General features: G+C 37.9%; 1 long non-coding RNA gene across 2 annotated transcripts in view; it reads right to left on the bottom strand.

The window, feature by feature from the left end:
- Window positions 1–18,112, bottom strand: part of LOC114161230 (uncharacterized) — a 61,058-nt gene extending 42,946 nt beyond the window's left edge. Inside the window, exons 1-2 of one of the 2 annotated variants that reach the window (XR_003598964.1) lie at window positions 17,881–18,112; window positions 2,114–2,187 (exon numbers count right to left, since the gene is read on the bottom strand). This is a non-coding gene — a long non-coding RNA (uncharacterized LOC114161230). Of the gene's footprint in view, window positions 1–2,113; window positions 2,188–12,137; window positions 12,308–17,880 lie in introns of those variants that run through there. The other variant, XR_003598963.1, reaches the window with a different exon arrangement.
- Between the last annotated feature and the right edge of the window lie 7,964 nt (window positions 18,113–26,076).

Below are 26,076 nucleotides of genomic sequence, written 5' to 3'. Positions count from 1 at the left end.
AGACAGAGTGGAGTCATCTCATTAACACAGATGGGAAGGTGTCACCATAGCTTGGCCATGAGGTTCAGTGCCGACACGAAGCAACCTGAGCTTACCGAGCGTAGCATCATTAAAATCCCTGACAAAACACAAGATTTAAGTGTGCGCTCGGAGAGGCTGATATTTCACTCTGCTCACATCATCCTCTGCTGTTCAACTATCTCCGGGAGAAAATACGTTCACTTTGAGCTTGTCGCTGTCGCTGCTTTCTGCATCAGTCAGCCCTCGCTGATTTTGGCATTCTTACGCATAGCTAGAGGGTTGGTGTTCTTGTCATTGTATCTTGACGTCCTCCACTGCTTACAAGCAGGTTTTCTCCCAGCCTTGTCCTGTATTTTTGCTCCATCCATCAGCTCTGAAGAAAGCAACTCTGCAGCATGATCCTGCCAATACCATGTTTGATCATAGGGATCCAGTAGTCTATATCACTTTGCATTTAGGCCAGGAAGAAGTTCTGAGAGCACCTTCTTCCAAATGTTTGCAGTATCTTCTATATGACATGTTTCAAACTGCAGGACTTCTTCTGGCCACTCTTGTATCTGTGCAGTGCACGTCTGATGGTTGTATTTCTGAAATATGTTCCCACATGAACCTCTGCAGCTCCTCCAGAGTCATCATGGCTTGCTTGACTTTCTCTAATTATCGCTTTTCTTAACCAGACTACATGTTCAGGTGGACCACCATGTCTTGGTAGGTTAGCAGTTGCGTCATACGCTTTCGATTTTCAGATGATGGATTGAATGGCGCCATTTGTTCACTAGTGTTCTCCAAAAATATTTCTCAGTCCTTCTCAAAATGGCTGTATTTACACTAGAATTATTTTGAAATTAAATAAAATGTATGTTTGGTTTTGAATCAGCTGTTATCAGATTTGGATTTTGTTTAGAATATCACGTTATAAAGCAAATTTTACCTCCACAATTATCTGTTAAACATTGACAAAATGTGGTAAAGTTCAATCAAATAAATATCAAGTATCAATACAATAAATCAAACTCCCCAAGTGTGAACACTACCCTGATTTCCTGGGTATTTCTCGTATTCCCTTTCTACTTTATTCTCTTGGTATCAGGTCATGGTTTACTTTTCCCTTAAACTGCAAGTTCCAATGCAACTCAGAATTTCAGTTCCAGTCTGCATTATACCTACAAAAAAGGCTCAGTTTATCATTATATTTCTGGCCTTTCTCTGAAAACCATTTTCTCCTGAAAATAAACTGGCATGCAGAAAAAAAGGAAACTCAAACACAGGATTGAAGCTGTAAATAGAAAAGCCATACTAATAAATAAAATCTACGCTTTTATTCTTTCTTCACTTATTGAAAAAGCTTTGCTCAGGCACTGTGCTTTTAATAATGCACATAAAGATATTTAAGGGTTTTATTCCTTTGTCATTTTTCATTTTTCCTGGCTAAAGTACTTTAAAGCAGCTGAGTGTTTTTTATTTTGTGGGGGAGTTTCATTAAAACGCATTAGGCAAGTTAAAATTTCAATGCTTCATATACTGAAGAAAACTTTGGCCGACTGTTTTCTCATTGTTGCTAGAAAAGGATTTATTTTTCTCTAATAAGTTTTTGTGGATTTAAATAAAGTATTTTTCATTATAAAAGCTGCAGTTTTGTTTAATGACTTTATATGAAAAGGTTTGCTTATTCCTGTGTGTGTATTGGGAAATTACACAGTAATTTCAACATGGTGCAGAAAATAGTCACTGTTTGTGTAACATTTAGGTAAACTGTGCAGCCAGCTGCACTTCAAGGAATCAAAAGTAGTAGAAGAAACTGAATAAATTAAAATATGCACAAACTAGATTCCTGGTAACTCAGTTCATTTGTGTCGATACCTAAATGAAATGAACTGAGAGCTTTTGAGAAGTGAGAAACTTGGGAGTGAAATTTTAATATTGATAGTTTTGCACATAAACTGTACAGGCAGCGTTAAAACCATGTAGTACTTTACAGGATAACATTACTGGTCATTTTGACACATTATGGCTGGATATTTTTGGCTACATACTTCATCTCTGGGATTGTTGTTATCAAGTCTCAAAGGAAATGTAGAACAATGAGACTCACCTGTGTGTCCTGGACAGCCAGTCTCTTCAGGTTCAGTCACAGGAAGCTCTCTCGGTACATCTTGTTCTTGTGACCTGCAAGAAGAACATTTTCAGTACATCCAACAGCTTTCTTCCTTTTTCTTCATCCATTTCAGATTTTTTGCAGTTGTTAAGCATGCATCAGTCCTTCCCTTTTTTTTTGACACAACAAGGCATTGTTTGTTTTTTAAATAAAGAAGCTTAATCAGAAATAGACCAATCAGTTTTGAGGTCAAGCAGGATTTTAATTTATTTTTGACCTGCTAATATATTTTCAGCAGATGCAGTCTCCAGAGATTTAGTCCTTTACATGTAATATTAATACTTTAGTTTTAAAAATGGACCCATGCTAGCAATTAGCAGATTAATTTACACTTCGAAAACAAAACTTGCTTTAAAATAAGAGTCTTCAAAGGCTGGATTGCATCAAATCAAATTTTATTTGTATAGCAACAAGGCATTTCAAAGTGTTTTACATCATAAAAACACAAAATTACAAAGTCATAGAACACACAATCAACATGCACATCATTTTGCACATCAGATTATTGATACATTTTTCATGATTAGGTCTCAAAAGCAACAGCTGAGTTTTTAGTCTAGATTTAAAGGCACTCAGTGATTCAGCTGTTTTGCAGTTTTCTGGATGTTTGTTCCAGATTTGTGATGCATAGAAGCTGAATGCTGCTTCTCCATGATTAGTTCTGGTTGTAGGTTGCATATCTTCCTTGTTAACAAAAAATGACTTCGGGCTTTCAAAATAAAAGTAATACCCTTTAAAATAAGAGATTAAGTTCAAGTAGGATTATTACTCTTCAGTTAGTCAATGCTTGTCATCAATGAGGGATTGATCTTGAATTTCAGACTTGCAGATACTCTTTAAAGTCAGGAAACTGGTTTTGATATGCTGAGTTATCAACAGTGATGTCAGTAACGCGTTACTTAGTTACTGGTGCAGCAATAAACCAGTGATATCACGGATTGTGTAAGTGCATTTTGGATTTTTAAATTGGTCTAAACAGCAATAAGTATTTTGTCTTTGGAAATAAATTTCAGATGTGTTAGTCTTAAACCATCAGAGGTTGCATAAAGTTAGGATGGACGTCAATGTAACTACACTAGTTACATTAGCACATTTAATCTGGTCTTAACATACTTAAGACTTAAAATCACAATTTGCTTACTGTGGAACATCTCAAGTGTCAAGAGTAGTAATCTCTACTTTCTGAAACTTTTCTTCAAACTACTGAATCAGGACTATTTCTTTGCATGTTGATCCAATTTCCTTTCCAGTGGCTGAATTGACTCAACTGCAGTCAGGAAAGGTAATTTGTTAAGGCAAGTGGAATATAATTGACACTCTGGAAATAATTAAAACTTACCAGTCTTTATCCAGCAAAAGGTAACATTTACCTTGCTGCTTTTCTTTCATATGCAGTTAATGAAGTATCTAAGTTTTCAGAATATCATAAAGCAAATTAGAAAATGTACAGTCCTCTTAAGTTCATGGAAAGCATTTACAGATTTAATCATTCAGAAAACTGTATTATTTAATGCTAAAAAGGAGTACTCAAATTCCTGAATACAAGTATTTGAAAAACGAGACCTTCATGGGAGAGAGTGAGCAATAAATACAGCAAATTCTCAGTAAACAGTACTTTACACTTCTCATAAAGAAATCAATATAATTCAGAGCGATGGGGCTGGGGAAAAAAACAAAACAAATGGAGGTGTTGCTGAGGCTGGCATCAGAGGGCCCTTTATAGTAAACTTGATTAAAAGAAAATTGCTTTCAAGTGCTCTCAGCAGGCCGGGAGGTTGAGTGGGTGTGCTCTTGTGGGTTTCAGGGTGAGGAAACAAGATGAAGAAATGCTTTGAAATTGCCAGAGGAGAAAAAAAAAAAAAAACTAAACGCAAAAGTGCTGGCGACACTCTGGTGCAATATCAGTCATTTTTATCAGATTAAGTATATTTTTATGTAATTTCCAGTGCACTCAAAGCAAGCCTTAACTTCTTTGTGTTTAAATATACTTGTGACGTTTTCGTTGGAAAGCTTGAAATTCAACTTTTATATCTACATGGCAGCTTTTTGGTCGATGTTACCTTTTTAAGTATTCACCGGACAAATGTCAAAGGAATCAGTGTCTTTTTTTCTTAACACTGTCAAATGTGAGTAATTTATTCTGGTTTTAATTCAAACCGACATCAGAAAATCAAATACTTTCTAATTTCCATGAAAGCATCAGCTAATTGGCTTTTTAAAAATGGAATAATTTATCCCTTTGGTTTTAAAGTAGCGCAATTTTGGAGAGAATCCATCATGGCAAGAGGGAAAACTTTTTGCTCTACTACTCAAATTTAATTTGCTTTTGATTTGATTTAAATATATTTTCAGGCCCCAATGCTCATTAAAAACCCATTGTCATTGCCTCTGGAATGGCCCACTATGAATTTTGCATCACCTGATTGGGTTTTAAGATTTTCTTAAAGTTAACATTTTTATTTTTAGAAATCTGCTTTACTTTGACGAAGCTCTATTTGCTCAACTCAGCAGTTTTTAATGGTCTGCCAAAAAGACTTAAGTTTTACTTTTACTTGTGCACCAAGTTAGATGTGCTTGAGATTCTAAATTGAAGGGAAATCAAAAAACGTAGAGCTAAAAATCTAAATTCACAGTGTTTAAAAGATAACCTTTAATTCCTCCCCAACAGATTAAACTGTTACCGTTTTAGATTGGGATTACCATAATTTGTTTTTCTTGGTAAATGTCAACATAATAAAAAAAAAAGCTGAGTTTTTTTAGTTTTAAATATTTGGTCGAACTGATTTTCAAACTGCATGACTGAGTTAAACCTGGCTGATGTCTTCAGGTGTTGCTTTATTATTTCCACAAAATATACTTCCTTTATTATGGCATCAATTTTGCCAAACATATCAGTCCTTTCTGCAGCCACACACACAACACGATGCTTGCATCTGGTTCATTTACAGTTAGGATAACGCTCTCATGTTTGCAAGGCTCTCTCATTCCCTCCAAATGTAACAATGTAGTATAAAGAGCCAAACTTCATTTCACTTTTATTAAACTACAAAATGATGGTCTTTAAATCTGCAGCATGTAACTTTTACAGCATTTGTTAAAACTGCCACCACCCCGGATACATGTGCTAAATGTGGAGATAAAGGCAATTTGATTCACTGCCTTTGGGAATGTCCTGAGATTCACAATTTTTGGAAGGAGGTTTTGGATAAAATTTCACTTATTGGTACTAAACTCAATCCCTGTCCTAGGTTGTGTGTCTTAGGAATTTTTCCCACTCAAACTCAAATAAGCAAGGTTGATCAAAAATCTGTAATTTATTGTTTGGTGCAGGCTAAATATAGTATAGCCTGGTCCTGGAAATCTGTAACCAGACCCCAGTTAAAGACTTGGATGTCTACATTATCAAGCTCTCTCGCCTTGGAGAAACTCACCTTTATGATTAAGGGTAAATATTGTGTGTTCGAAAAGATATGGGAAAAGTTTTTGCTATTCTTGGAAAAAATAAATACTCATAATAATGATTGACTGAATGTACTCTAGCTAATTTTACTTATGTTTTTATTCTTGTAGTGGCTATAAGTCTGTTATCTTCATGTTAATTCCAAATGTATTCACTTGCTCAAAAAATGTATGAAACTGAAACACTGATGTCAGGATGCCTAGAACCAGGAAGGACGATGCCATCACCTCATACTTAGCTTGTGGACTGTGATTAAATCTCTTGGACTAAATCTCAAATTACACCCCTGAGATAACAAACTTAAAGTACTCTGTCTCACTGCAATCAACTAATGTTTGTCACCTTGAATGTTTAAGTTGTTAACGTGTTTTCTTTTGGTTTTGTTAGGTGTTTTGTGCACTTGTGAGTTATTTGTCTGTGTGTCTCTTTTGAAATGTAAAAGACAATAAACAGATTTTTGAAAAAAAAAAAAAAAAACTGCCACCATGTCGTGACAGTACGAGACAGATAATCTGATAACATCGAGCTCCTCCACCTCCTCCATCGCCATCTAAAGAAACGTTCCCAGTCAAAAACAACCAATCAGAGCCAGGAGGAGCGTCTTATCACTGTCAATCAATCCTGATCTATGTGTTAATGGCGGATAGACAACTTAGTGTTCTAAGTGTTTCGCCATCACCTGTGGCCACGTTAATTAGCTTGAGCATTTGCTTGATGTGGTTCTATTGAACCTAAAATATTATAAACTATCCTATCAGAACATTAAAAAATTGAAATCATGTGAGCTTTGCACAGAATTCTGAATTCAAAATAAAATTAGTCAAGTTTCTATGAGAAGTAGTTAAATCTAATTATTTTAGGTGATTCTTACTGATTTAATTAATTCAATGTCTGACATTGAGAAAATATTTTTTTTTTCTTTTCATAGAGTGCATGTAAATATCTGTTCTCAACAGTAATTCAAAAGAGAGGTTACATAAGAGAGCTTTGGTGCTGTAACTAAGTTGCATTTCAGTGAAATCCTGAGACATTTGAGTATGAAATCATGTCGAGCTGAAACGTTTTCACAACAAGCAGTATCGTGCCCAAAAATATCTAGATCTACAGAAAGACTTGGAAAAAAAGAAGTAGCAGCTGTGTTTATCTTCTTAGATAACTAATAACTAATGTGCTTGTCATTAGTTATTTACAGTGTAGGAACGTTTTCATCAATACTTCCTAAAAACGTTCAAGTAGTCAAAGACTTTAAAATAAAAGAAAGTTGTTCTTTGACGTCATTAATTAAATACCTGATTAGTCTGATGTAGATGTTGTAAAAAAACCTAAAAAACTTAAATATTCATGTTTGTATGTTTGAATTAAGATGAAACTGCCAGTCCAAGTCAGAGATGCACCACTAAATCAAACAACTTTCTTTCGAAAACAGGTGGAAATCATACTATGGTAGTTCAGTTTGTAACCAGATATTTCCAAAAAGGAAATGCAAAAGCAAAACAGCTAATCCGGGAGTGGCCTTCCGTTTTCATTGGCACTGATTGGCTTTAAGACTGAAAATAAGAAAGACTGTAGAAATCAGGTTCTGTGGTAACACAAAGAAAATTTCTGCTAAACGTACTAATGCGCATTAGGGTGTATATGGTGTTTGAACACAGTTCTTATCATTTTTAGAGGAGAAAGTAGATGCTACAGTTTAAATGCAAGTCAAAGCACGTTCTGAGATGTTGCCTCGATGAAAACAAAACAAAAAGACAGAAAAGTTCAGCAATAGTGTAGTGTGATGTCACTTCTGTTCACTGCCAATAATAGAGAAAAATCTTGAACTCATGGAAGCTGTTAGTGGAAGACAATCAACCCCAGCAAGAGGATCAATCTATCAAAATATGGATATAAAATCCTGGTTGAATTGGGTGATTTCTGATTAAATTATTAAGATAAGATTAGGTTTCCTGCATCCACTTCACCAGAGCCAGGGTGAAGTGAAACTCTGCTCCTTTGCTTTACGGTTTTTCCCTTTACGACTGTGCCAATCAGTGACCAACAGTCGCTTCAATTGTTTTTCTTGTCTGGCTTGACTTGAGCAGTTACTGAATGCAGCAGTTTTCTTATTTTAGGCTTTTATTGCACTGAACAGCCCAGAGGTTGCACTGATGTTTATGTGGACGAAATAAAAAAATGCATTTTTCAAACCAGATTTGACTTTCTATGTAGTTTAAAAGGCAAAATAATTAACTATTTTTTTCTAAAATTAACTGTTTTACCAAGTTTATGTCCAACAATTTATGTCTGGCTTGGACCAAGTATTTATATAACCCAAAATCTGTATTCACTTGAAATCTGTAATCTGTGTTTTCTTCTTGGTGAGTGAATGTTTTTCTAGTCTGAAACGATGTGAGACACAGCTGACAATAACTTGTGATGACTTGGCATTCGACAGAGTATGCGACCCACAGACAGACAGAGACAAGATGGGACACTTCAGTGACCACGCTCGGATGGTAAAATCCCCCGGTCCGACAAACTCATCCCGCACGATCGATGGCTGCTGTGACAACAGTCCCTCTCGTCACAGGCTGGAGAACAAGCTGTTGTGAAGGTCTGAGAATGGAAGATAGGCCCCCGAGGGGAGGCTTGATTTACAACCCCAAGTCGAAATGGAAGCAGCATCGCCCACAAGCTTCAGACGGCCCTCTAGCAAAATCAGTCTCTCTCACCCTATCTGTCTGCCTGCCTCACTTACTTGTCCTCCTTCCAATGTCTCTTTGCCTGCATGCCGACAAGCAGGAAAGGGATGAAATGACACTCTTCCCCTTTAAAAAAAAATGCACACACACAATCCCTTCGCATCTTTACCTTTAGTTTTGTGGATGGTGAAATCCTGGATGTCACCTTTAGTTGATTTTAGTCTCTTTTTTTTTTTAGCCAGAGGGGGAAGCAGCTTGCATGAGTGTGACAGATTTAATGCAGGGGATGGAGCTAAATTTAACATTTCATGTTCTTGTGGCCCAGTGAGGCAAACAGTGAGGGACACTGAGGAGGTTAACTGCAACAGTAGGCAAAATAACAACCTGCAGGATGAGATAATGCAGTGTTATGTGAAGGAACATGTCAACTTAAGACAATCATACAGAACAATGTGTAAAACAAAATGGATGTCTGCAGTCTGGTGGTTAAGGAATCAGAACATCCCTGCTGAATCCGTGACATTTTTCCTCCAGAAAAAAAAAAAGTCTGGTTCGACATTTCTGTTTTAATGCGCGCTTTGCCTTTTGTTTTTCTTTTTGCCTCAACAGCATAGAGATTTTCATATTGAAAAGATACCAATTTCCAATTTTTTCAAATAAATGTCTTACATTTCACTTATCTATTCCGTTTTTTTCATTTTAATGCGAGACAAATCGTGTTGCAGGTTTATTAATAGAGCATTAGTTTTGAGTAAACTGAGATTTCTTATACATTTTTTAACTCAAAAATAGTGAGTTCTTGTTGGAATCAGTTCTATCTCTGACTGACTAATAAATTAAAGATAAAATAGAGTCAAGCTGACATTTTAAATTCAGCTTTTGCCAGTCTGAGCCCTGTCATGAACCTGTGCACCATTTGACCATATACCCTGCTGCTCTTTCAACCCCAAAGTCCTTCTGACATGCAGTTGCACCCCCTCCTGCCCTTGCCTTCTTTAATCTGCAGCTCAGCGAGCGAAGAAATCTTCTCGCCTCCATCTCTCTTTCTCCAGAGCCGTATCAATATTCATGGGTCTGCCGGGTGCGTTTGTGCGATGGCTGTCTCATTAGCCTTTGATCCCCCTAGCGCAAGGCCTGTCGGAGCGCTGTGGCGCCAACAACAGAGCGAGCGTTTGAAGTGCAGAGAGAACATCTGCTTGCATTGATCTCCATATACTTTCTTTGCCGTTCCATACGCAGATCCACACACACACAGCTGCAGGCACATGAATACATGCATCTACTGTACTTTGCTTCAGCCTGGGTTGTCCCACTCTGCCAGTTTGTGGCATGTAATGCAATAAACAGTTTACAGGGAGGAATTCATTAGCTTAGCTGAGGATAGTTAATGTGCAATAAATCTGCTAGGTGCTTGCCTCAAACTGGGAACTACATTTAATTTTATTAGGCTTTAGTTTATCGTTAAACTGTTTTTGATTTGAGCAAATTGGCTCTGCATACAGGATGCTTTTCTACTGGGGGCAGCACAAAATCTTGAATAGGAAGGAAAATTAAGTGTCATCTTCACAGTTTTTCATACATTTTTATGAGTCGACAACACCGCCAACTGATTATGCTGCCAAGTTCTGATCTGAACTAAAGAGCCAATTTAACAATTTCTTACAAGAATCCTGTAGATTTTATTCTCCCTAATTTAAAGTGTAGACTGACCAAATCTGAACTGGATTATTTCACACTATATTTTTTTTTTAACAGTTTGAGAGATTTATGAAACTTTTATTCTTTAAAAATCCAAACCAAGGGCCTTTTTAAAAATATTTTTCTGGAATCGGGACAACTTTAATGTAAGGCAAACTTAATCTCAACATATGGACAAGTAAAACCCAGAATAAATTATTATAGATAGATTATAGATTTGCTTCGTGAGATGGCACAAAATCTGGATTCTCATATCACAAATCACAGCTGACCAGAGCAGAATTCCTGCAAAACCCCCACCATGCCACAAACACTATCTTTTGTCATTTTAGTACAGCTAATTTCAATGATGTATTTACTACTGGTAGTAGAATGATCTCTGCATTATCCTATCCAGGTGCAAAGCAACCCAAAACCGATTAGTGTGAGGAAAATGTTACTGGATGGAAATTACAAATGAAATCCTTTTCCCCCTAACAGGTGGCGATGCCAAGTCGCCACATTATGCAGAAAGCAAGAACAAGAAACTGGTGTTTTCAGTAGTGGGGCTTAGAATTCTGCTAATTTACATACTTATTTGCCGAGACTACAAACAAACCAACATTAGTCGAAATATTGGAATAAATTTGAGTAATGAGATTTTTTGGAGCAATAACCCTGATTTGGTCTGTAAAATTTCCTTCAACACGTCGACCATTACAGAAAAAACATAAAAACAAACAGTTTTGGTACAATATCTGCTACCTTTCAAAGAATCAGTCGTATCACACATACAAAGGGCTGCATGATATTAGGAAAACATGCGAGGAAATATCTATGTGGAATATTGTAATGAGCATGTCTGGACTCAACACATTTTTCTTAAATCGTCAATAGGGAAATCAAATAACACCAAACCCCACCAACCCTGAACTTCTTAGGCACTAAAATCAAGAGCAAGGAAATACCATGCAACTGGTCAAACAAATTGCTGCGACGTAGGATGTGACTGCATGTAAAGATATTTAACAACTGAAATTTTCAACCAAGCTTTTGTAGTTCAACATACTGTGCAGTTCAAAGCACCAATTTTGTCTCAACTTAGTTTTTGCCAAACTCGTCCGCTCTGCATTGTTAAGTAATTGTCTGCAGTGCAGCTAGAAAACAAACAGTCCAGTTAGTATGACATCATGAGATGTGCACAAAGACAATCCCTGCACTTTAACACTCGCTAGTTTCCCTCTGAATTGGGATCTACTGAGAGTAAAACAGATAGAAATGGAGTGCGAGCTTGTCTCGGCTACGGCCCCCTTGGGAACAGGTTTCCCGATCAATACGACCAGTGGGTGTGTTATAACATTAAACTGCCCTTAATGGCACTAATGAAGAGAGCTGCTGACAGATACTCTGAAGCCAGGGTCAGGGAAGCAGCCTGTTAGCAAAGAGTTCATTAGACAAAGCCTGGTTTTTCTGGTCACTTTCCTTCAGCAAAAATATACAAATGAGGTATCGAAAGCATTAATTTAGAAAAAGGTGAAAGTTAATTGTGCTTTTCTAGTATAGACTTAGACTTAGACTGACTTTATTGTCATTTTGCATGCACAGGGTGTATACAGAACGAAATTTCGTTGCATACGGCTCAGGACAGTGTTTTGAGCTTCCAATGTTGTGAGGTTACTCCAGAATAAAATAAAATACAGTATAAAATATGAATATAAATCTAAATATAAAGTGCAGGACTGACAGTAAAATAGAAGTTATTTAGCTCTGTACATGTATAGTTGGAGTTCTATGTTAGTTATTTGACAGTACAAATGTGGAAAGAAAAATGACGGAAAAAAAACCTATAGCGCAAGTTTGTGAACAGATCAACTCTTGTCACAACAGGTCACAGTGTGATGACAAGGACTACGACTGCAGGCAATGTTACCTTTCCATAAATGTCAAGGAAAGTGTTTCTCACCAGAACAGCATCCTTTAACAAATGGGAACCCATTTTTATCCATCTATCCACTCATGCACACAGAAAGAGAGAGAGACCTGCTACTGGAAAAGCTTTAAACTCGGCAGGATCTTTGCAAACACACCGTTTAACACTCAGAACATAAGGAGGCACTAGAACGTAAGTGGAGAGGTAACATACCTCGTAGAGACTGGTTTTCACTTCAGGACAGCTGAAGCGGGACTGCCACCTTCTCTCTGCGTCTTCCCCGGCAGGAAGAGTTGGGAGGAGAGTTGCTCCTTCTCTTCTCTGGCTCGTTCTGCTACTGTCTCAGCCCCTCTCACTATCATAGCTCACTCCTTCCCTCCCCCTCGTCTGCCCTCCTCTTCTACTCCTCCCCTTTTTTCTAACCTGCTCCCTCCAATCTCTTCTCTCTCTCCTCAAACTTGATTGTGACAAAATAGTCTTGAATTACCACTCCTACTACTGCTGCTGATGTAAGGATATTTTATCTTTTATTTCAGTGGTTTCAAAGCACACTGATCAAAGCTAGTTCACCAAAATGTGAGATTTTGCTGATTTTTCTCACTCTGGGTATTTCTTAAGAATATAATTAGCGAAAATTTTTATTTTCTCCTCTGTTGTCCTCAACAAACACTGCTTTCAAAATCATTAACATTTGTCGGTACAACACGTCTACAGTTTAATGTCCTTTTTCTGAGAGACGCTTCCCAAACCTGTTGCTGCACACTGCTATTCAGCTGGTTGAAAGAAGATTGCATGTTTCTGTCACTTATAGGAAAGATGATTTTAGCAGTTTTGGAAATATCTTTGGTAAAAAAAAATTAAAAAGAGCATTCACCGTAAGGTTACTGACCTAAAATAAATCATGAGCTAAAGAAGAAAAAAACTCTTAAAGTTAACACAGAAAAATCAAAGAATAAATATTAAACTCCACAGATGGAGATATCGCCAAAAAGTTTCACTATGCCATCTCTACAGTCTAAAGCACCGAATAATTTCCATCTTTGAGCATTTTTTAAAAACTGACAGAAAAATATGAAGGTCTTCCGTCATTTTGACAGATAACAATGCAAACCCTTAACCACTTGATGCAGATTTTCATCTTTAAAGAACAGAGTACATTGCAGAGGTAACTAAAATCAATCAATCAATCAACAACAACAAAAACTCAAAACATATCACTAACTGGGAGCTGAAGAGGCAATGAAGGGTTAGGCTCAAAACACACCAAAATTGGATCCGGTGTATTTTGGGCCTAAGGGGTCACAGATGGATGTACAGGAGCGCATGCTGCAGGATTTTCTTCCAACTAAATCAGGTGTTTGCAGGATCAGGAAACCCCTCATTCAGAGAGTCCTGCAGACACCTGATCACTTGAGGAAATGTTGACGAAAGTCCAAAACCTCATGACACCAGCTTGTGAAGCAAGCCTCCTTGAGACATTTCATTATGCATAAGCAGGTGCAAAATTCAGGAGCATGTGGGGCCAGGAGGAAGTTGTGAGACTGTGCATTCAGGGCACAGCAGGTGAATCATTCAACTGCTTAATTTTATGGTTTACATTTAGTTATTGTGGCCACAGTCAGTGGTTTTGACCACAGTGGAAAAATGTTACATGTATTCAATCTGTGGACAGTGGATTCTCTGTTAAGTATTGAATGCATTATCATCATTTTAAAAAATGATGGGATAGTTAGAAATATCCCATCATTTAGAAAGGGATATTTGAAAGGGATATTCAGAGTTTATCAAAATGATAAACTATTTAAAAGTCAAACACAACCTCTGGTCTAAAGTGTGTTGATTGTTACCAGATTGTTAAAATCTCTTAAATAAACGTTCTGCACCTCCAAGGTAAGAAATATGCAAATTTATTTGACATTGGACTAAGTAAGATTTAAAGTTTAGTTAGAAGTGTATTGTGCTAAAGTTGTACATTTAGGGGTGGATGTAAGACATAATGTAGTGTAGGACTGCTCCTTCCACAACTGTTGCCACACACTGCTGGTCAGCAGGCTGCTACACCTTTTCTGTCTCGTAGAAAAAGCGACTTTCAGTGAGTAACTCAAGTCATGACAAATATAAATCGTCATTGTAGGAAAACTAAAAAAGCACCAGCCGTCGCATTTAAGCTAAAACTATATATGAGAAGCAGAAACTGTCATGTCTGCCTTGATAATTAACACAGATTTTCAGACTCTTAATAAAAAGTACAAAGGAAAAAGATAAAGTTCTATGCAAATAACACACTTACTAAGAAACTTCTTAATTTAATTGCTTTTTTAAGGAATTATTGCTTAATACCATGTTACAACAAAACAAGTAAATGTGAAGGTAATGATTATCATGGTATTTTAGTAGCAAAAAGAACAAGTATTACATTTTTATTACATTTTCTGATTACATTTGCTTTAATTAAAAATAAGCGTTAAACTTATTTTTAGTTAAGATCATTGTGCTAGCATCTTATGCTACCCCATAATTATTTACTAAGAATATGCAGGAAAATTGAGATTTTATTATCTTTACTGCTTTAGATTTTGTGCCTAAATGATGTTAGACAAATATCACTGCAATGCTTATGTAAAAATTGTGTTTAAAAGGATCTCAAGATTTAAATAACTAAACTTCCAGGGTTTAAGGAATTTCAGAGTCTGTAAAAATCTAGAAGACAGTGTGCCGATTGTGCAAACAACTGCTGGAGAGGGTGCAGCTTCACCTACAGAAACAAAAGAAGCACTTATAGCACAGCAAGGTGCAGTGGATAAGAATGCACCACCCAGTGAGACATCTGCAGTTTCCACTTCCACCTGAATAACAAATTTGTTGCTATTATTTTCTTTAAATAATAAAGAAAAGCAGCTCTGCAGCAGATGACCACCCCTGGATTCCTCCGCACCGGCCAGCTCCCGTTCTTTCTGCTTCATCTCTTTCTCCCCCTCCTTTGCTTGCACAGACACTGCCTCTGCCCCTGTTTCCATAGTGACACTTTCCCCGACTGGCTCGACATAATCAAGTGAACGGGGTGGGGGTTGAGGGTGAGAAAAAAAATCGTAAGTTAGGGTGGGGGTATGCGAGGTGGGCGCGGATGGAATAGCCAAGTTGAGAAGGATTAAAGAAAACAGTGAGAGATAAAGAAGCAAACAGCGAATACAGAAAATGTCAATAAGGATGGTTTGTCAGCAGCAAACAACGCGCTCGGCTCAGGTCCATCCCTTGCTGGTGTCTGCGTTGGATCAGGTGCTGTGGAAAGCCTTGGCATATGGCTAAAATAATTATGGTGCTCATCAAATAACTAGATGGCCACTTGTGCTTTGTGACGATGCTCCCACCAGAGCAGAAATGAATTATCGGAGAGTTGATCAATCTGAATTTTAATGCGAGTGGTGCTCAGCACGGGTTTGCCGCATGAAGCTGGGAAGACGGAATAAACCTCGTTGAATGCTGCGATAACATTATGCACAAGATTCAGGGGGCATTATAAGCAATTCTCCTTTACTGTTTTAACTAACCCGTCAGTATGACTATGCAGTGTGGGCCTATCTGTTGGTTAGGCCATCAGTCTTATTGATGGATGTTTAATAAAAGTTTTCCAAATTTATCACTCGATCATTAATCTAAACAACTTTGAATCACTAACTTTTCTTGTAACTACATCATTGAATGGAAGTGTATGACATATCTGGTCTACTGGAACACAGACTATTAATGAAAGTGTATAAAGGGGACTCATAGTACAAAGTTAATATCTTTAAATCTTCAGATTAGGCAATAAGGTAACGAGAATGTCTTCAATACAAGTTCTAAAAAAGTATTTATACTGTCCTCATAAATGCTTTTATTCTCATACACTCCATCCTATGGGAACACTGCCTATTCTATCCAACAACCCAAAATTAATAAAATATCAAATTCGTCAGCAAACACAAAGAGGAAAAATATTATGCCAGCTGGACATGCAAGTAGTGTTAGCAGCCAACATCCTTTTGTGTAGTCAAGCAGTGGCTCTGCTGCATGGCCCTCTTTGTAGGATCTCATGTAAAAGTCTAGAAGCTTGGTTCTTCTAGAAGCTTGAAGTCAAGTCTTCATAGATAATTATCTATTAAAGATAGATAATATCTTCAATTATCTATTAAAGAGATAATCCTCATTTTATGAGGTGGGATTCTGGTAAAAAGGCGTTAAGCAGTTAATATCTTACCTGCAGTGGATAACTCTCAACATCTTTAGTACAGAATTAATCCAGATTAGTTGTGACTGGAACAGCAGGTCAAAAGGGGCCAAGACCCAAATGGGCTCCTATCATCTTATAAGACCTGCAGACTCAGAACCACTGTGGTGATTCATGCAAATACAGGTTTTTTTTTATATTAAGTCTTGCTTGCATTGTGCTTTAATAATTTTAAAAAGTCAATTGTTTACATAGAAACTGCAGGAAGTGTACAAGGTGGTGTGCCACCAATTACCTTCCTGTGTGAGACGTACCGACAACAGAACAGGCAAAATATTTCTGGTTAGAGTAATCAATAAAAGATTACGGTTATCTAGAGGCAGGTACAATAGTAACTTGTAACATTTTGACAATTTAATTTCAGCTCAATATGCAATGGAAAAAGTTGTTTAAATTTATTTTACAAACTCCAAGTTGTAAACATGCATAAACTTTGCATGCATCAGGCCATTTTAATTTGATTTATGGTCAAAACAGAAGCATGAGACACCACATACAGTTTATTCATCATCGTCAGTTCTCTTTAAATATTTCAAAACAGACAATAATGGTGCTGTAAAGCATCACACAACTCCAAAGGTAACTTTTGTTTTCTTAAAGTCTGAAATATGAAATTATTGCTGTATATATAGCTGCTTACATTAGCAGGTGGTGGTCGTATTTGTATGTCTTGTCCATCCTCATAGTAACTTCATAAAAGTCACCTTGACACTGAAATAATCTCATTAAAAGGCTGTTATCAGCCGCTATCGCCTCTGTAGATACATGTAATCAGCGTCCTTCTCAACCACCTTATTAGCTCATAATCACCACTGATTACTACAGCCAGGGAGTTCATATCAACAAGCTGAAGCACTACAGAAGTTAGCAAACTTTCACCCAGGAGTATTGCCGTTTATAGCTCCAAAAAGTCCAAATGTTTCAGATTTCAGAGCTGTCAATTAACTAAACCTTGAGGCAACAGTGCCAACTCAGCAGCAGCAAAATAACACCTCAAAAAAAATTAATCTAAAAGTATTCGAAACATTACAAATAAATTTGAGTGTACAAGACCAAATGCATTTTAATGAGTTTGTATGGTCTACCTACATATTCTCTGACCATCGAAAATCATTTATTGTTTTTTTTTTTTTTGCAAGTCAACTTGCAAAACAGAAGAAAAAAAATGGACAAAAGTAGATGTTTTTCAAAATGTGTAGCAACATTTAGCGTTGTCATCACAACGTAAGACGGACATTAAGCCCCAAATGGTTTCTGTTTGCTTTGCTGCCACAACGACTTGCTGTTGTTGTAACCATGAACTCTGAGGTCCAGCATTAAAATCCTGAAGAGACTCTGGTTATGAACAGTTATGAACAGGCCACTAGAGATAGGAATGGCCTATTCAAAGACATGAAACACTCCACTCTGGCTTGAAAACAGACTCTAAAAAGAGAAAACAAGAACTTTGTAGGTTCTTGTTACATCACAATGGTTCATTTTTGCTGCTTCAGAGATATAACAGAAGGAAAGCTAAAGTCAATACAGGCGCTGCAAGAACGGACACACCTATTTCTATTACTAATTCATCCTCTTACGGAGTATATATCGGCTTTAAAGTAAAGGTGAACTTTAAAGTTTGTTAATTTTGTTTGAAAACAGTCGAGCAGTTTTAGCAAACAAGAGCTAACAATGACGCGGTTAGCTTACCTGGACTTCAAAACTCCTGGAAACGTCTTGTCGTCGGTTGTCCCAAACCTCTCCAGCTAGTGTCCATTTTGAAATTAGTTATATTTTTTTTAATAAATAAAAACAAAATTCTTCAAATCCCAGTTTCCTGTATTCCTTCCGAAGTCATATTCCGTGTTTCTGCGCCAAACAAACTCCACAGGTGAAGCTCAAGGTGTTGCGCTCCCCCCGCGGTGCATTTACTGCTTCAGGAAATTCGAGCTCCGGTAGAGCATACGTTGTATCTCAACCTTGAGATCAAATTTAAGGATTTTTTATTTTTATTTTTTATCTTTGCACTTAACAATACGGACTTCTTATCCACTAGGCTTCTTGCTTCCAGTCAGTCAGTGGAGAGAAAAAATAAGTAAGTGATCATAGAAACGTTTAAAGGCACAATATAAACAGAAACGTCTGACTGAAGAAACACCAATCAGTAGTCATTAGTCCTTCTAAGAAAAAAATAAAAACACAAATACATTATACCGAGAATAGGAAAAAAAAGGAAATAACAGCAAATAAAAAAAGTAAAAATAAGCTTACTAAATACAACGAATTAAAAAAAAAAATCTTATATATTTGTGTTTTATTGTTTGTTTTTTCTCTTCGCAATATGCTTCCTCATGGGGGTACTGTAACACATATGCTGACAACGACAAGCCTGGGCATCAACCTGTAAGTCAAATTGCATTTATAGTTCAAAAAGTTTAGTTTCAGTAGCTTCTCTAGACTCTCTCACCTGAGTTGCTGCTCTCTGCAGCTCCTCCAGAGTATCCACAGACCTCCTGGCTGCTTCTGAAAGCGACTGATTAAACTTGATCTTATTTAGACAAACCACAAAAAACTAAGCAATAAAGAAATGGATACTTTTCTATGGCAGTGTACCAGGCTGTGAATATTTTGTGCTCAAAACAGGACCATGAAAACATCAAGCTTAATCTGTTACTTTCTGATTTTGTGTGAGTTTGTGTTCTCCTCTCCGATTCTGCTCGTTTCCAGGACATAACTCTACAAACCCTCCAGTATATTCTGCAGACACAATTGTATTATTTTTGAAGAAGTGGGGAATGTGCCCCAGAGGAGGGTGACGAATTGGGTTGTTACAGATCATCATTTTGCGGCATTAATCACCACTGAATGGGATTACAGTCAGCCGCCTTGCTTCCAGCGTGATCAACGAGCAGCGGCAGCATGACGTGTGAATCATCTAATTCTCTATCGATTTCCCTGGCAGCTGTGATGCAGCCTGCCCTTCCCCCAGCAGGAAGGTCAGGAAGCGGGGTCGGCTGCCCCTGGACCCGGCGCAGATTTAGAGCCGTGATTAAAATGAAACTTCAGGGAGGAGGCTGAGGGTTATGGGGATCCAGTGTGGAGTCGCAGGGGACCAATTCTTTTCCACAAGGCTCTTCCTGTGGTGTTGTGCTCAAGAAAAACTTTTAACACAGAGAAAAGAAACGAAATGCACACTTTATGTATCTCCAATGCACTAATAAGACATAATTTCATCCTAATGTGATGTTTTTTAAATTTATTTGCTCACATGTTGCTACTCAGGGCTTTTATTCGCTTCCTCGTGTCACTTTTAGACATGCAGCAAAGAAAAGGAAAAAAAATACAAAAAAAAACACATTCTCTCATTCTGTGAAAGGCAAATTAGATGTTGGGCTTTCCCCGAAACCACCATGTTGGCAGCATCCCTGTCATCCAATTTGGTGATATCCCTGCCTAAGAGAGCGTTTTCTCTCCGAGCACAAACTTGTCGGGAAGATTTATGTCTCACTAACTCTAAATTTCAATCTCAGCCCGTTAGTTATCCCCGGCTTTAGTTTAGTTGGCAGAGTGACTGACAGCTGGCTGATTGGGAAGCTGTGGATTTCTGTGCCCTCAAGTCAGATTCTGTGGGGATTCGACCAATTACCGCTCAAGGGCATCAAGACAAGGCGCGGAGAGTTGATGCCGGTGCATGTTGTACTCCAACCCCTAATGGTGTTCGTGTGAGCCAGAGGGTACAGTAGGACGCAAAGGAGCAGATATTACGGCAACACAGCAGAGCTTGGCATGTTATGTCTCTCGTAATTGGGTGAGAAAGACGATCACTATCAGGCCGCAGAAACAAAAGGGGGGGAAGAAAGCAAAAGGTGAATGACAAGTTTGATGAATAAATTCAGCCAGCTAATGCATTCACCAGAATTCTTTTATTAAAAAACAACAACTCTTCTGTAATGATTCCTTTCTTCCTGTTTCCTACCTTTTTTTTTTTGCCATCCATTCTTCCTTGTGTCTTTCCTTGCCTCCTATTTTGAAATGCAGCTTTTACCACAAACAAAGACACCCAGAGTCTCTCATTCTGGAGGACTTTAAGCATCGTTAACAAGGACAGGCAGATAAACTCCTGACATAACAGCTACATAAAATCAATGTTTTGCAGTGAAACCAGTCCAAATACTCGTAAAAATCTTTAAAAAACCTTGAAAGTACTTGGACAAGTGAAAAAAAAAAAAGTTCAACCTAACATGAAGAGTTTTCTTAAACTGCTGTTTTACAGAAAGAAGTGTAATTATTTTCATACAATAAGGTGGTTAGCTAATTCCCAATAAATTATCTATAGTTTTATTTTTGTTTGGGATTTTTTGGGGGGTTTTTTGTCAAATAACTGAGAGTGATTCCTGAACCTGAAGGCTCACAGAGTAAGAGGCACATCATAAGATAAACAAACCCAGTGTGCGCTGCTTGTTTTTGTCCGTCAGGTTTCCCCACCAGAGCAGCGGTGGGCTTTATTTGAAGCCTTTCTCCCCAAAACCAATAAACAGACTCTGAAATCAGCTGAGTTCCCCTTTGAAGCGCCAGGTTTGTGTCTCAGCTTCAGATCTCTGCCACGCGCCGACTGCAACAGAACCCAAAACAGAAACTAACTAGTTTTGATATAATTTAAACTTCATTTACAATACAAAAATGACAAACCCTGAAATTATTCTCAACAATTTATATATATATATATCCATCCATCCATCCATCCATCCATTTTCTGTTCACCCTTGTCCCTAATGGGGTCGGGAGGGTTGCTGGTGCCTATCTCCAGCTACGTTCCAGGCGGGAGGCGGGGTACACCCTGGACAGGTCGCCAGTCTGTCGCAGGGCAGACTATATATATATATATATATATATATATATATGTATATACAGTATATTTCTTACCTTAGGAAGGAATGGAACATAGAAAAAAAACAAAGAACTTTCCTCTTTCTTATTTTTCCCATTGCATAAAGAAATGATAAATTAAATGTCATTTCAATAAATGTGGCATGAATGGTTCCTCAGAGAGCTGTACATTAGAAATAGTCGGCTGCAGAGGCTTTCTGTATGGTCTTAAAGGTAACTCAGCATGAGACCTTTTTACATATTAACTGGTGACGCAGATGCAGCATGGTTGCACTGCATCGCCCCTTAACATAACAATACAGTGTACGCACATCAAAGAGGCTGATTTTAGAATGTCATTGAATTATTAAAGATTCAACAAAATAGATTCAACTTCCAGAGACAAGATTCACTTCATTTGCTCCGGATTTCTGGAATCGACTCCCTGAAAACACAGAGATGAGCAGAAATGATAGCTTTCCCTTCCACTTCACAGCCATGCACTGCTCTGTGTTTGGTCAAATTAAATATTGAAGCTTCTGGCTGTAGTGTAACACAATGCAAAAAACCCCCCAATATGAATAGAGTGTGAATACGTTTGCAGCATTCTGTACCAATCAAGCTGTGGTGTGGTGTTGAGTGGCCTGTTATAAAATCTGTGTGTGTGTGTGAGGGAGTTTCTGAAGATGGCACACAGACGCAGAGCAGAAACCAACTTGTAAATGATGTCTTTCATCTCTCGACTTCAGATGTGGCTGTCATCCACTTCTGTGGGATGAAGTGGCAGGAGGGCGAGAACAAAGGAAGCAGTGAAACAAGCGCTCACACACTCAAGAGACACACACCTTGATGACCAGGTTGGTCGAGTCATAATTACTGGAGGAGTCACTCTTCTTGGACTTTCTTTGTAAGATCGAAGGACAGATATGCCCGCGAACGAGCTGCTCCCTCAACAAACAACACTGTGGTGCCCTTGAGGAAATCCACTTAAACCTCATCTTGCTCCAGTGGAGCTGCTCAGTGGCCAACGGCAGCAGACTGTGGCCGCACTAAGCGAATGTCTGCAAGAATCTAAAGCAGGAGGCTGAAAAAGCAGCAGCAAAAAAAACCCTTCTGGAATATTTCAAAAGAAACTCCCAATGCAGGCATCGCCCAGAGGAACGGCAATTCACTCGAGATGGAAAATAAAAGTCTCTTAGGGAAATTCAAGTTTGAAAAAAACAGAAAAGAAAGAAAAATAGGATTTTCTTATATCAGTTGAAGAGGCAGGGTTAGGGGAGCTGACTAGATACTGGAGCAGCTTTTCACTATCATCTGAGGAAGCACACATTTTTTTTTTTGTTGATTGGGTCAATTTTCTTCATTTTCCAGAAAACAAAAGCCTCCTTTTCCCTTACATATTGAAGGTAATTATTGCTTTTTGAAGAAATATATTAAGAGAGAACATTTGCCAGTGGCAGCTAATGCGGAACAGTAATCTCCCCAATTACCCAAAAACCTGGAAGAAACGCTCAACACTTTCACTGTTATTATCTTTCTTTGCAGAGGCTTAGACTACAACTTCTGTCACTGTTTCACTATAAAAACAAGATTTTATGAGGTATAGCAAAACATAATATTGCAATGGACAACTACAGAGAGTTATGTTATACCCTGTCATTTGACTACTGGCACCTGATAGGAGTTTACTATCAATTTATGTGTGGACATTCACTGGCATTTCAGAAAAATGGACCACAATAATGTCAGTGACAGGTGTAAAAATGCATTTTCATGGTTGCTTGTTTTGCTTTTGTTTTACCAAAACCCATTTGCAAAGGCATTCTTATCTGAGGCACAAAAAAAAATAAAATGCTTTACAGCAGAATTTCATATAGCTTCAGGGCAGAATGGTTAAATAAGTTTAACAGGCGTTTGCTTAAGGATAGAGACAGGGAAGAAGGGGGGAGTGGGTGGTGAAGTATTCACCAGCAAAACTGATCTTAATGAGAACTGCATGCAGAAGTGGATAAGCAGCACTCTTCACCTTACGTACCAAGACCTTGGCTGCTGAGACGGCTTCATTAAGCCCACCAGACTATGGACTGTCACTCCTGCGAATGGCCAAAGCAGCTGAAGGAATGGGAAACAACAACACAGTAATAACGTTGACATTTACAATAGGCGTCGGGTATCATATCCAATTTCTCCCTGCACACCCTTAATTCCTTTTTAATTGCTTTTCCGCGTTGGTTCTGGGATAAGGCCGTCTCTCTTCATTTATGAAAATGGAGAGACGGGGATTGTGCAAGGGTATGTGTGTGTGTGGGGGGGAGGAGGTGTGTGTGTGCGATGGACAGTTGATGGTGTGCTGGGGGTGGAGGTGTTAGAAGTATCAGAGGTATCGAATGCTGAGGCGGCCGCGTTGCCAGCACGGCTCTGATAATTGTTGGAAGTCTCAAACAAATCAAATACTTTGAAAAAGCTTTGATTAAAACTACAAATCTGGCTTTATTTGATGAAATGACGGAAGACTTAAATGATTAGAATACAGGCTGCATGATTAATTATCTAGCTGCATGCTGCTAAATGAATATTAATTCTTGAAGCTCGTCCGCAAAGGGTAAATCACGGCGCTAAAGAGAACAAGGACACACAATACTTCATTTTTTATATTCTCCATACCAAAGGGGACTGGGTGGAATATATTGTAACATATGCATATAATTACAATAAACATAAATCCCTGATTGATCTGGACGAATCAATCAGGAAATTTAAAGTGTCTGAAACTTTAAATTCCCTGACAACTTTTTAAACAACTTTTTAAAATAGGTTTTATTTCTTCCTCGGAGTTGGAATAATGGAGTAGCTTTAAGGTCAAGTTGCGGTAAGCTTACATAGGATGTTTGCTCTTGAACACAATAGTTCAAAGTATTGACATGAAGGCAAAGTATAGTGTTAATATTGCCATTAACTCTTGAAGTGCACATTTTTAAGGCATATTATGTGATGTCTTGTGTGTTAGAAGAGGATAAAATGCAAAAAAAAAGAGCAAAAAAGTTTAACAGAAAACTTACAGACTGGGTACAACATCAGCAAAACATGGAAGGAACCTCTAAGCAATGTAAACCAGTGAGCTTATATACTTTTGTGCAGAACTATGTAGGATCGAGGTGAGCTTAATCAGGTGAATGTAGAACAGCTGCAGAGGAGCACAAAACTGGAAGGCCAGGTTAAGATGAATAATGGATACAAAGAAAACTAAAAACCAAGGGAGGAATATTCAAACACTGATTGAGATTAAACAAAAACACACAGAGAACAGAGCGCAACAAATAACTAAAACACTAAACACAAATGAATGAGCCGATACGGAGGGACAACAACAAACAGGAGGGAATGAACCGAGTATAGCAAGAGCTTACGAATATAAATAAAATAATAAATGATCAGACAATAAACACCAAATGACAACTAATAGCTCAACTCCAAGGATCACGACATATTAGGGGATGTTCGCGCTGTGGATTCAGAAGCACAGCCCACTGCACCACATAACTTGGCAACCCTGGACTTACTTTTATCCAGCAGAGTGTGTGGTGGTTAATCAAAGCCCATAATTTCCATAATTCATGGATGCCCATCTGTTTGCCACCTACTCCTATGCCCAGTGCAGCATAAACAAACTCAGGAGAGGGGCCAGGGGGCTATTTAATGACAGCATCCGCCATGGCGCACACTCTCACACACAGCAGAGGTAGCATCCACCACACACACACTACACAAACACACCCCACACACAGTGAAGTCTAATACATCTTCTCGGGTGAACCATAATTCATTTTAAAACTAATTGTTTAATCTTTCTCTGGTGCAATATTTGCTCCACAACTTACACACAGTGGTGAAGTAATTAGGTTTAGTAAGCTTTATTGTGTTGTGCCTTTAAAAACGCCTCATATGAAATCGCAGAGCTTCAATTTACTGTGACGTTACTATAAATGTGTCTCTCTGCTTCACATGTGCCACTTCCTGAAGTTAAAGGATAGGATGATGCACATTATGTGAAAAATTACAACAACTATTGACTTAATCTCGATCTGTAATGTATTATGTGGGACGCTAACTCATTGCATGATGTTGTTTCATTGTTTTTATTCACAGCCGTATGAAAAAAATGTGAATGCGCATTGTCAAATTAAAAATACCTTCTTTTTTTTTTTTAAATTAAGCCTTCATTTATGTAATAAATTATGTTTTTGATGTAATTTTCTCATTTTAAATATTATGTTTTCATTAACAGAAACTTGAAAATCATCATAATTAACAGAAATAAAGGCTTCCAAGCATCTACATTTATGTAGTTGATTTATGTAATGTGTTTTACTTATTGATAAAGTTCCTAAAATAAATGGGTGTTAATAGTTTTCATATTCCACACTTTTTTCCCTGAGGATCAGACCCTGTGTCTCAGTAAGATTACATTAATCGATCATTTAAAAAAAAAAAAAAATAGTTGAATAACTTTCTAGATTTGCTAAACTTGCAGAAAAGTTTTTAAAACAAGGACAGCAACTCTGCTGAGACAGACAGGAGAGAGGTGTTGAGGTTTTTTTACATGGAAAGAAAAAGTAGATGCTTTAACGACCAAGTCCTGCCAGGTGTAAAAGATTTGCCTGGATACAGTTTCAAAAAAAAATCCTGAAAAGTAAGACAGGGGGGGAAAACCAGATACATTTTGAAGATCACAAACAGGCTGGGAGCTACCTAGCTTCAAATTAGCCGCCGCTAGCAAGAAGCTAGCGGACAAAAACATCCTCAAAAAGGCCTTTCTTCTGACATTTATGAAGCTCAAAACATGCTACTTTTAACACTCGGAGCTGTTTGGTCATTGAAGTATTTCCACCTGCTTTCATTGCCTTCTGCTCGGCTCTGCTGCAAAGCTTCAGAGAGTCAGCGTTTCACTGAATTGGCGCTCAAAGAACCTGGAGTTCAGAACTGTAACCGAATATAGACGCCATGTTAATTTCTTCTTAAAATTGTAGTGCTACCACAGAA

This window comes from Xiphophorus couchianus, chromosome 17 (genome assembly GCF_001444195.1).
Source record: "Xiphophorus couchianus chromosome 17, X_couchianus-1.0, whole genome shotgun sequence".
NCBI lineage: Eukaryota > Metazoa > Chordata > Actinopteri > Cyprinodontiformes > Poeciliidae > Xiphophorus > Xiphophorus couchianus.
This window is presented reverse-complemented; position numbering and strand designations above follow the sequence as displayed.